This window comes from Hippopotamus amphibius, chromosome 9, assembly GCF_030028045.1.
Source record: "Hippopotamus amphibius kiboko isolate mHipAmp2 chromosome 9, mHipAmp2.hap2, whole genome shotgun sequence".
Taxonomy (NCBI): domain Eukaryota; kingdom Metazoa; phylum Chordata; class Mammalia; order Artiodactyla; family Hippopotamidae; genus Hippopotamus; species Hippopotamus amphibius.
This window is the reverse complement of record NC_080194.1, coordinates 101,327,149-101,340,537: the sequence shown is the minus strand read 5'-3', so window position 1 is coordinate 101,340,537 and position 13,389 is coordinate 101,327,149. Positions and strand designations below refer to the sequence as shown.

General features: G+C 37.9%; 1 protein-coding gene across 1 annotated transcript in view; it reads right to left on the bottom strand.

Moving 5' to 3' along the window:
* C9H11orf65 (chromosome 9 C11orf65 homolog) overlaps window positions 1-9,833 on the bottom strand; it is a 91,488-nt gene extending 81,655 nt beyond the window's left edge. The window contains exon 1 of the mRNA XM_057750341.1: window positions 9,805-9,833. The gene's annotated coding sequence lies outside the window, so the exon portion shown is untranslated. The remainder of the gene's footprint in view (window positions 1-9,804) is intronic.
* Between the last annotated feature and the right edge of the window lie 3,556 nt (window positions 9,834-13,389).

Genomic DNA, 13,389 nt, shown 5'->3' with positions numbered 1-13,389 from the left:
TGTACAGCAAAAACTGACACAACAGGGTAGAGTAATTATATTCCAATAAAGAGCTTAAAAAAACACACCATATGATAATCTATGTAGATGCAGAAATGGATTTTGACAAAATTCAACACCCATTTATGATAAAAACTCTCCAGAAAATGGGCATAGAAGGAAATTACCTCAACATAATAAAAGCCTTATGTGACAAACCAACAGCCAAAATCATTCTAAATGGTGAAAAACTAAAGAATTCCCTCTAAGAACAGGAACAAGACAAGGGTGTCCATTCTCACCATTATTATTCAACATAGTTTTGGAACTGTTAGCCATAGCAATCAGAGAAGAAAACAAAATAAAAGGAATCCAAATTGGAAAAGAAGAATGAAATTGTCACTCTTTGCAGATGACATGATATTATACATAGAAAACCCTAAAGATCCTACCATAAAACTGCCAGCTCTGATCGATGAGTTTAGTAAAGTAGCAGGATACAAAATTAATGCACCCAAATCTCTTGCATTCCTATACACTAACAATGAAAGAGCAGAGAGAGAAATTAAGGAAACACTCCCATTTACCATAGCAACAAAAAGAATAAAATATCTAGGCAAAAGACCTGTATGCAGAAAACTATAAGACACCAATGAAAGAAATCAAAGATGATACAAACAGATGGAGGGACATACCATGTTCTTGGATTGGAAGAATCAACATTGTGAAAATGACTATCTTACCCAAAGCAATTTACAGGTTCAACACAATCGCTATCAAATTACCAATGGCATTTTTCACAGAACTAGAACAAGAAATTTTACGATTTGTATGGAAACACAAAAGACTCCAAATAACTAAAACAATCTTGAGAAGGAAAGATGGAGTTCGTGGAATCAGGCTCCCTGACTTCAAGGTATACTACAAGGCTACAGTGATCAAGACAGTATGGTACTGGCACAAAAACAGAAATATAGATCAATGGAACAGAATAGAGAGCCCAGAGATAAACCCACACACATATGGGCACCTCATCTTTGACAAAGGAGGCAAGAATATACAATGGAGAAAAGACAGCCTCTTTAATAAGTGGTGCTGGGAAAATTGGACAGCTACATGTAGAAGAATGAAATCAGAACATTTCCTAACACCATACACAAAAATAAACTCAAAGTGGATTAAAGAGCTACATGTAAGGCCAGATACTATAAAACTCTTAGAGGAAAACAGAGGCAGAGCACTCTATGACATAAACCAAAGCAAGATCCTTTTTGATCCACCTTCTAGAATAATGGAAATAAAATCAAAAATAAACAAATGGGACCTAATGAAACTTAAAAGCTTTTGCACAGCAAAAGAAACCATAAACAAGACAAGAAGACAACCCTCAGAATGGGAGAAAATATTTGCCAATGAAGAAAATAGGGGATATAAGAAAGGATTGATCTCCAAAATATACAAGCAGCTCAAGCAGTTTAATACTAAAAAAGCAAATAACCCAATCCACAAGTGGGTGGAAGACCTAAAGAAACGTTTCTCCAAAGAAGACTTGCAGATGGCTAACACATGAAAAGATGCTCAACATCACCAATTGTTAGAGAAATGCACGTCGAAGCCACAGTGAGGTATCACCTCACACCGGTCAGAATGGGCAACATCAGAAAATCTAGAAACAATAAATGCTGGAAAGGGTGTGGAGAAAAGGGAACCCTCCTGCACTGCTGGTGGGAATGTAAACTGGTATAGCCACTATGGAAAACAGTATGGAAGTTCCTTAAAAAACTAAAAATAGAACTACCATATGACTCACCAATCCCACTCCTGGGCATATATCCTGAGAAAACCACAATCCAAAAAGAAACATGTACCACAATGTCATTGCAACACTATTTACAATAGCCAGGACATGAAAGCAACATAAATGCCCATCAACAGATGAATAGATAAAGAAGATGTGGCACATATATACAATGGAATATTACTCAGCCATAATAAGGAATGAAACTGAGTTATTTGTAGTGAGGTGGATGGACCTAGAGTTTTTCATACAGAGCAAAGTAAGCCAGAAAGAAAAAAAAAATACCATATGCTAACTCATATATATGGAATCTTAAAAAATGGTACTGATGAACACAATGACAGGGCAAGAATAAAGATGCAGATGTAGAGAATGGACTTGAGGACACGGGGGTGGGGGGGGTCGTGAAGGAGAAGCTGGGACAAAGTGAGAGAGTAGCATCCACATATATACACTACCAAATGTAAAATAGATAGCTCGTGGGAAGATGCTGCATAACACAGGGAGATCAACTTGATGATGGGTGATGACTTAGAGGGCTCAGATAGGGAAGGCAGGAAGGAGTCACGGGAGGGAGTGCATATGGGGATATATGTGTAGATGCAGCTGATTTACTTTGTTGTACAGCAAAAACTGGCACAACAGTGTAAAGGAATTATATTTCAATAAAGGACTTAAAAAAGTTATGTAAATAATACACATACACATTCTTTTAGTAAAAATTTCAAACCATATAGAACTATAGGATAAAAAGTGAAAATCCCCCATTCCCCATTTCTTGTAGTCCAGTCCTCTGTTCAAAGGTTATCTTTATCTCTATTTATAGATGTGTGAGTCTTCCAGCTCTTTTCTTATGTATTTAAATTTTGACTATATATTTGTATTATACATACACACACATACCATAGAGGATTATTTGCATTAATGTGATGAAACGATACATAGTTTCTGCTTTTTTAACAATATATGTTGGAGATTTTTTCATGTTAATACATACAGGTCTTCCTCATTTTTTTATAGTTGTATAGTATTTCTAAGTATAGATATGTCATAATTTATTTACTCTTTATTATTGGACATTCAAATTGCTTCTATTGTTTTTTGCTATTACAATTACAAAATGAATATCCTTGTACATTTATTTGTGTACATATGCAATTATTTCTGTTGGATGGATTTTTAGAAGTGGAAATGTTGTGAGAAAAAGTATCATATATATATTTGCATTGACTCTCTCTGGAAGGGGATATAAGAAAACTGCTGATTGTCTCTGGGGAGGGATCAGGGGGGACTAAGGGACTGGATTTAGGAATGAAAAGGAGATTTTATTCCAGTATATTCTTTTATACTGTGTGATTTTGTTTTTACTATATGTATGTAGTTCAGATATACATAACTTCATAAAAAAAGAATAGAGTATATACATTAAAATTTTGACACAGCCTATTGTCCTCAAAAGTGTTGATCAATTTACACCTATAAGCATTCTATGAGAGTGCATAACTTCTAGATTTTAAAAAAGTGAAGAACTAAACACAAATAGGACATTAGGACTATTGTGGGTCTTTAATACACTAATAATTAACTTCGTATGAGTTTTACACCTGTTATCAATGCTTAATGATTGAAGGTATAAAGCTTCACATATATGTGAGTGTGTGTGTATGTGTGTGTGTGTGTGTATGATAGCACAAGATACCATTAGTGTTAATTCATGCAAATTCCATCAATTTCCCCAAAACATTCTCAACTGTAGGTAAAGAGTAGATGATCAATAAATAACATTTGCTGGCTGACTGAAGAGGAAATTGGTTAAATAAATTATGATGCTTTCACACAATGGAATCCTGTAAGAATATTAGAAGTGATGCTGTAAAAATACACATTGACATGGAAAATGTTCCATATTATGACGTTCAGTTTTCAAAGAGCAGTTTATTAAACATTTATCTGTAATAAGCTATTTGTCTTAGCTTCTCCCTCCCGTATTCAAATAGATGTGTATGTATATATGTAACTATGTATATACGAACATGAATATGAATGTTAACAGTGGTGATGGAATTAAGGAGGAATTTAAAGTGTTTATTTTCGCTTACTTCTATAATGAACATGCACTACCTGAATAATAATAAGAATTTTAATTAGTTTGTCACCAGCAGGAGAGCAATTCACTGCAGGCTTAAGTTGAAAAGTTAGCAGAAATGGGGTGGGGGAGGGATACGGCATAGGGGTTGGAGTGACTCTCCTGTAGGTGGCTCTCTAAAAGCTATGCTGCTTTGAGTGTGGTTCATAGACCTATGCCAGTCTCTAAAATACATGTTACTAGAAAAGAGAAAGAAATTGAGAGTAGTTTGAAGCTTTTACAGCAATTTGACGTTGTGGTGTATGCGCACAGGCACACACGATCAGTGGGTTTGTAGATCTTTGTTATTGTTTTCTTTCTCTAGTAATTCATTTTTATTTTATAAAAGCAATGGTCTGCAACACACTGGAAATAAAATTTTAAGAAGTTTCTTCACCACTGAAAATTGATCTAAAGTTTAGTCTTGGAATCAGGGCCAGGAGTTACCTTTAGTTACATTTCAGGTAATGTGAATAGCATTTGCTTAACATTCTAGAAACTGGAATATATAAACTGGAATCTACCAACACCTGATGCCTCTGTACATATATCAGACACCACTCATAGGATCTTAATCCTGGTCAATGATCTTGTTCTTAGTGTTGCTTTAGTCCTTTTGTTCAGACTCAGCTTAGTATGATGGATGTCGGGGATTAGGGGCAGATTTTAACCTTTCATTAATATCATGCACCAATTAAAATAGAGGTTTAAATAAGTATTTATTGGAGGGAATAATACAATAAGTGACAAAGGAGGCTAAAAATTCTACATATTATGTTAGTTCATTGTTGTTTAAGCAGAAATTTGAATGAAGTGGAATGAGACATTTACATACCCAAAGAGATTTTTAGGCAGATAGAACAGCACATGTGAAGGCAATGGAATAGGAAGCTGGAACAGGAAGATAGCCAGTGTGACTGTAGCCAACAATAGAGAAAAAGAGTGGTAGGAGATAAAAGCAGAGAGAAGTGGGATCACAGATTACATAGTGCTTTCCATGGTGAAAAGTTAGAATTTTACTGTAACTGTGATGGGAAGCTACTGGAGGGTTAGACCAGAGGAGTAATGAGCTGACTTGTGTTTTTTAAGTGTCACCCTGAAAGGGGGCAAAAAACCAAACCAAACCAAACCAAACCAAACCAAACCAAAACCCTAAGCTATTGTTATGGCTCAGCATGAATAATTATGCAGCCATAGCTATGTAAATATTAATATTAATTCTCCCAAAATGTATGATACAACAGTAATACCCCATAGTTGCATACCCTATGATAATGCCACCCACAATAACATGAATTTGGATATAACATGATTGGTGACTGGCTCCTGATTCCAAAGCAGGCTTACCTTGGATGTTTAACTATAGTTAACCCTGAACAACATGGGTTTATACTGCATGGGTCCATTTATACGCGAATTTTTTCAACAAATATACTGAAAAAAATTTTTGGAGATTTGCAACAGTTTGAAAAAACTTATAGGTGAACTGCATAGCCAAGGAATATCAAAAAAATAAAGAAAAAGGTATGTCATGACAGCATAAAATATATGTAGATACTAGTCTACTTTTATCACTTGCTAGCATAAGATACACACAAATCTATTACAAAAAGTTAAAATTCATCAAAAAACTTATGCACACACAGACTGCACATGGTGCCATTTCCAGCTGAGAGAATTGTAAACAAATGTAAAGATGCAGTATTAAACATACTTGCATAAAATTAATTGTAGAACATACTGTACCACTGTAATAATTTTATAGCCCCCTCCTGTTGCTATTGCAGTGAGTTCAAGTGTCTTATCTGCTTAAAATGCTGTGTGAACCTAATCATCTCCATGAAAGCAGTTCATCTCTCCAGTAAATTGCGTATCACAGTGAAAAGTGATCTGCCGCGGTTCTCACCTATTTTTCATCATGTTTAATGTAAACCCTGAATAACACCATGGGGCCCATACAAAGCGCTGCTAGTTATAGTGGAAGTGTTCCCAAGAAACAGAGTTCATGACCTTACAAGAAAAAGTTGAACAGCTTAATATGCACTGTAGATTGAGGTCTATAGCTACACTTGCCTGCCATTTTAAGATAAATGAATCGTGTGAAGAGCATTGTGAAAAAAAAAAAGGAAAGGAAATTCATGATGCCGTCACTGTAGCTGTGCCATCAGGTGTGAAAACCTTGCACTTTTTGCAAAATACCTTTTTGTCTTATATTGAAAATGCAGCTTTTATGTGGGTGTAGGATTGATATAAGAAAGTCATACTCACAGGTTAATATGATTCAAGAAAAAGTGAAGTCATTATATGACAATTTAAAGCAAAAGGTGAAGGATCTAAAGCCAAAGAACTTAATGCCAGCAAAGGATGGTTTGATAATTTTAGAAAAAGGTTTGGCTTTAAAAAATGTAAAGATAATAGGAGAAGCAGCTTCTGCCAACTGAGAGACAGCAGATGAATTCAGATGCCCACTGAAGAGAAAGGAAAGGCTATCTGCCTGAACAGGTTCTTAATGTATATGAAAGTGTCCTATTCTGGAAAAAAAATGCCACAAGGACATTTATTAGTAAGGAAGAGAAGCAAGCACCAGGATTTAAGGCAGGAAGGGGTAGGCTAACTCTACTGTTTTGTACAAGTGCAGTTGGTTTTATGACCAGAACTGCCCTTTTCTATAAAGTTGCTAACCCCTAAGACTTGAAGGGAAAAGATAAATGCCAGCTGCCAGTGTTTTGGTCGTACAACAAGAAGACCCGGGCAACCAGAACACTTTTACTGAATTGATTCTATCGATGCCACTGGAGCTCAGAGAAGAGGCAGAAGAGTAGGAGGTAAGGTAAAAGAAATAGGCAGGAACACCTATAATTATATGGGAAGCTGACTGGCATGGTTTGGCAGTGTACTAGAGCTGACTTGGTTCAGTAGAGCCAAAGTTTAGATTTTTGAGGATTCTGTTAACCAGTTTTTAAACACAGTTATTATTCTAAATTAAACTATTTAAGCTTACAGTTAAACAAAATAAAGGTAATACATACTGAAAACTCATCATTTACTAATTACTTTACTAATTAGGGGGATCAGAATATACCACCCCAAAATATGCTACTTTGACATAAGGATTATTTTGAGCTTGAGGCAACTGAGAAATAGCAGATGTAGGCAAAGCTCTCTATCCTCCCTTTTATCTGCCTAAAAGCAGGACATACATTTCCCTGTGTGAAGGTGTTCCCCCTCCTTTCCCACACCAGGAGGAGGAAAATAACCATTATCACTGGCACTGAGATGGGTCTGCACAAACAAACCTTACTTAAAGAATTCTTACCCTCCATGAGCTTTCCCCATATATTTACCTTCTCACTATTTACCATCTCTAGAAGCCCAAATCTCTTTTCCTTTGTCTTGTCATTTCACAAATTTACCACCTTTTGTTAAAATAGTATACAAGCTCCCAGGGCTAAGCACTCCTTTGGGTTTTCACTTCCTTTCTTGTACTTATGTAAAATTAAAATATTAACATCAAATAAAATTTGTATGCCTTTTCTCCTGTTAATCTTTTTGTCAGCTTAACTTGCAGGCTCCAAGTACCAAACCTAAGAGAGTACAGAAAAAAAATTTTTCCTCTCTTACACTATTTTTTACTACTATTTATTTTCTTGTGGTTATTTATATTTATTGCAGGGTTCCTCAACAGTGACCCACTGGTGCTCTGGGCTGGGTTCTTTGTTGTGAGGGTTGTTCTGTGCACGATAGGATGTTCAGCAGAATCCCTGCCTTCTACTCACCAGATGCAGTAGCACAGTTGTGACAACTGAAAAATATCTCCAGACATTGCCAAATGTCCCCTAGGGAGCAAAATCACCCAAGGTTGAGAACTACTGGTCTCTGCATATTATCTACTGGTATCTGCATGGTGGAAACTATATTATAGTGAAATACTGCACATATCTTTCCAATACCTAAGGCATGTTGGTAGCTTGAAACTGGCCAGTGTGGGAGTATTTATATTATAGAAACTGACAAATACCAATAGGGATTGAGTAGGATAATCAAATAGCTTAGAAACCCCATTAGGGGACTGTAGATAGAGAGGGAACTTTGGGGGACCACAGTAAGATTAATGATCACTCAAGAAAGTAATGGGAAAATCCTGAAACAATGTGGGCTTGCTTGACTCATAGAGCAGAACAAGTTGCTTAGTGTCAAAGCCAGATTTCCAGATTTATGGAAACTCGACATCTACTCAAGAAAGACAAAGAAGGTCTTCTCCCCCCCAACCCCCCCCCCCCATCTTCCTTTGACTATAAAAATGTGACCCACGGAGCGCTCAGGGCAGCGCACTGCGCCCGCTTGTAAGCCTCACAAGTGTCCTATTATAATAAAGCACTTCTCTATCACTTTGCCTCTCACTGAATTCTTTCTGCGCTGAGACATAAAGGACCAGGCCCCTCGGAGCCCCCAGAAACCACACCTATCCGTTTCAATACTACAAATCAGGGCTTGATTTGTTTTGTTGGTTGTTGAGATTTAAGTTAGTAGCATTTAAAAACGTTAATGGAGACTAATTCCGCATGTCATCATTACTCTATGAATGTCACAAAATAATGAAGAAATATCTTCCCGTATTCAAAATTATTACCTGACTCAGAAATGAGTCACACTACTGGGGAATGATACAGTTCCACACATTTCAAGAAAAAGAAGTGCTCAATTGTGGACAGCCAAGTAAACTGAGAACAAAGAATTAGATTTGGCCAAATAAAGCTGTTTATTGGAGTAGCAAGGAAGAAAGCCTGAGATGTGTTGTGGAAGTGGGGAAGCTAAGAAAGTGAATATGCAAACAGTTCTTTAACGGGTATTAGCTGGAAGGTGGGAATGGATTCAAGAGTTTTTTTAAAATATGGGAGATATTCAGGCATATTAAGCTGTTGTTAGGTATGAAGGGTAAAATATTTCCAGGAGGTTTAAAAGGACAAGGTCCAGAGAAGAAAAGGGAGTAGGGACAGTTGCTGGCCTTAAGTAAAAAATACTGATAGTATACGGTGATTATGAGGCTCCAAATGTGAAAACACCTCAGAAATTCTAAGATACTAAAAAGTACTATCAAACCACTGTCCAGGTCATGAGGACTTTACGTCCAGGTTCCACTTGCAGATTCACAGGTAAGATTTTTATCTACCCCAAACCAAAAACTTATTATAATAGATCATGGCCCCGCTAATCTATTCAGGCTTCATGAGAAAAAGCTCACAAACAAGTAAGTCTTTGAAATCTAAGTTCCATTAACTTATTTAAAAGTTTGAAAACAGCATTAAAATTAATTTGTTGGGATCAGAACCTATACTTCCCATTTTGTTTCCCCTACTATTTTACTGAACAAAAGTGTTTCGCGATTTTTACCAATTTTGTAATTTCGCTTTTCCTTTTTGCCTGTGGTCCTTTTTACCAAGAGCAGAAAAGGTAAAACAACTACTAGCCCCCTCCTTAGAAACGAATTTTCCCTTTCCATGTCTACATAATGAAATGAAAAGACGGAAAACCATTTCACGGACCGAACAGAAAAAAAGTCCAGGAAAAAAGTGAGGTCGGCCTGAAGGTGGACCAGACGGTCTCTGCGCGGTGAGCGGAGCCCTGCGAGCGCCAAGGACGGGCAGGGAGCTCCCTTCAACCAGAGCCAGCGAGCCCCCGAGGGCGAGGGGAAGGTCGCGGGGGAAGGCTTACTCCTAGGCAAGGCTGTAAACAGAAGCTGGTTGCCCAATGGGGGCTTCAAGAAACGGCACGTCACTAAGAGGGCTGGAGAAGGCGAGGACCTCAACACACTGATCCAGAGGCGGCTCAGACCCATCTCCCACAGAGGCCAGCCGACTGGGAGCTGTACCGGCGGAGGGGGAGGGGACACCATTCCCTTCACCTGCCACTCGCCGCTGGCCCGGCCCCCGCTTGCGCGCTCTGGAACACCGCAGACGGAAATGACGTACGGCTAGTTCCGCTTTGTTAGGCGGGGCTTGGCCGCGTTCCTCCCGCCCCTCGGCCCCGCCCCCTCGGCCCCGCCCCTCGGCCCCGCGATTGTGTTCAGCCCTGACCTTTCCGAGTCGCGGAGATCCGAAATCAGAGAGCGTGGACGTGGTTGGACCTGCTAGAAGCTCTCACTGCGATTTGTCAGTGGCTTTGAGGCAAAATGTTTGGGACGGAAGGGAAACCGAAAGGACTTTCTGCGAAGTTGGGCTCAATATTTTATAACGCCCGGTTGCTTCAACCAAGGACTTTAAAGATGTTGGAGAGAAGTGGTGAAATCCTTTCTACTGAATTAATTTATTCGTTTGTAAAAAAAGAGAACTGACCCTTCCAGCGTTTTGACAGATCACGCGTAGGATCAAAGACTACACGACACGTCACTGCAGTCCAATGCTGTTTCTAAATTTAAGCTCTATAGCTGGTGAAGCCTAAACCAATTTTTGAGTGAAAACAGATGATGTCTTAAATGAATTCCTAGATAACTTTAAATTATGCAAATACTGCAGATCTAAAGCAAGTTTGATTTGCTTGAATTCCAAATGTCTCATACTTGGCAATGTCTTAGTTTGTCACTTATTGCAGTGTCAAATAATCTTGTTCAGAAACTGCCCGGTTCTGCTGTTTTCCTCCTATGTTCATGCAGGTACTTCAATTAGTTTATAAGGACGGTTAATGTCTAGGGGGAAAAAACAGCTGAAGAAAAAATTCCCTATATAATACAGAATTGTACAGAAGAAATTCGCTACAGGCTAATTCATTGACTCTGAGCGTCCAGAGTTCCTCACAATCATTATCACAAATCAGAATAAGTACATGTGAGCTTTCATTCCCTTCCATGTAGTTACTTGATGCATTAATACAGTAGCTGTGAATAATAAACTGTAAAAATATAGTCACGGAAACATTATGTATATTAGTAGTTTTTATTTATATATTATTTTAAAAATAAGCCCTACATATTTTTACTGGAGTGCCAGTCTGAATTACTTTTTAAAAAATTATAATGGTTACTACTTGAGCATGTATTAATATTATTTTACATTTAACCTGATCCAGAAGAGTTCCGTAACTCCTTGCAAAAGTACATGTAAAAAGATTTCAATTTTTTAAAAGAAAAAGTATTTTTAAAGTAGTCACAAAGGATCATTAAGACTTAAAACCATCAGTTTGTTTATTTATGTAAGTATGTATGTGTGTATGTATGTATGTATTTATATGCACCTGCTTAAATCTAGGGACAGTTTACTAGGAACTTCTGGGTGGTTTTACAAAAATTTTTCCTTCCTTCTCTGTGTTCCCCCATATCCTTTCTTATTCCCCTCCTCTGCTTTTTTTTTTCTCTCTCTCTTCTTTTTCTTATTATTATACAGCAGGTACTACTATATTAATGAAATTAGTATTCTTACTTTCCAGTTAAAATGCAAAGATTTATAAGCCATGTAAAGACAAGAGATAAGGAAAAAATGGAATTAGTATAAGGGAAGGGGATATATTTTGTGCAGAGGTAGAGGGGTCACAATTACATGCCACTTCTTTCCTCTGCTGCTTAGTCACTGGAACAAATCTCAGCAAAGGACAAGACTATCCCACATGTGAGCAGGAAATCTTTTATAAATACCTTATGTAGTACAAAACCATGATGTCACATGAGGAGTGGGTGTGGATTAAGGGCATGACTCTTGCAGTGGCCTAAAGGAAGCCAGAGGGGCCTCCAACAAGGCATTGGTCCTCCAGTTAGGAGGTTTAGCCTGTGAAAAATTAATCAACAGAAACCTCAATTAAACAGAATTAGGAGACCAGAAGGGGGAGCTCTCACACCCTATCCCAGTAGTAGAGCCCAACAGGAAGAAGAAAGACTCCTCTCCTTTCCTGGCAAGGACTCAGCCAATGAAAACGGTGGACTCTGTTTACTATAGCTCTCCCAACTTCCTTCTCTTCTCTATCAAAATGTTCTCCTTCCCTTGTGCTATTGGGACTTGCATGTGCCTTACTGTGGTTGCACGCTTGGACTGCAGACCTCTGTTGCTCCTGGATAAACACATCTTTGCTGGACAAACATCTGGCAGTCTATTTGTGTAAGATCATCAGCAGTTTGAAGAGGCTGGGAGAAGGGAATGAGCACTGTTAGCTAATTCTTTGCATAGAAATCTGTCTTCCTCACCCCCATGACTCTTGTTAAGAATAGCCCTGTTGCTTTCTTTTTTTTTCTTTTAAAAATTTAATTAATCTTCCAGTTTTATTGAGCTATACCCAACATACAGCACTGAATAAGTTTAAGGTGTACAGCATAATGATTTACATACTTCATGAAATGATTACCACAAGTTTAGTGAACTGTTGCTTTGTTAAAAGGGGCTTATCAGTTGACAATGCTAACAGCAATGAATAAGTGTATAAAAAAATCAAGATGAGGACCCATATTAGGTCTTTGAGTTAGAATTTCCCTTATCCCTACCTTAGTATCCTGAATGATACAGGATTTTCCCTATTCGATAGGACAATTTAAATTTGTTAATAAAAGAATTATGTAATATTAGCCGTGGTGTGTTGGTAAACCACTCAAAAACAAATAATAAAACCCTGGCTTGTAGCATTGTCAATTTCTGATACTGATAATACCCTCAGCATGAGAAATTTTAAAGTTCAATGTGATGTTTCTAAATGTGAAGTGGGAGCTAAATTCACTGGTGAGTCAATAGAGGTTCTAGCCCATCACTGAATTTGGCACTTTATTAGGAAGTTGCTATCATGGAAGTTGCCATCATAGCACCCCGGCTCTTGAGTACTTGCACTTCAGAGGCTACTTTATGTTCCTGTTAGGATAGCTGTGTAAATTTAAATTGTGTCTTACACTTAACACACACGCTAGAGTTTTCAGAGGTAACAGAAAATGTTCATTGTGGCAGTCAGAACAGAATATTGTTATAATATTCTCCACACTTTACAAGTCTCCATGTTACCCAAAACTATTCCAAATCAGGGGATCACTTGGTGAATCACCCCAATTTTAAATGATAAGAACATGGGCAGAAGACAAGCTATTTTCCTTGGAGGACTTATTTAGCCCACCCAGGTGACAAGTCCTTGTTCTATAGCTGCAGTGCTAGTGGTCCTAGTGAGATAGGTGGTGGCAGAAGGTTCTTGTTACTCTTTGGGGAGAAGCAAGTTAATGGGGGGGGGGTGTGTGAAGGGGAAACAGCTCTCATATTTCACTAGCTGGTTCATTGTCATTTGAAGCATGTTACTTCTTACTGTCCAATAGTTCACATTAAAGATGTGGATAAAAACCCTTTGAAATCAGAGAGAGACTACACTCTGCATGTTTAAAATATCCCCTTATCATATGCTGTGAACTAAATTTGATGGGATTTGGTTAACGCATAACTTAAATGTAAGACTCAGGTATTTATCCCAAACCTTCTGGAGTGAGTTTGATCTTGCTGCTTCATTCCCTCGAATCAAGCCTGGTGACTTAGGTAGT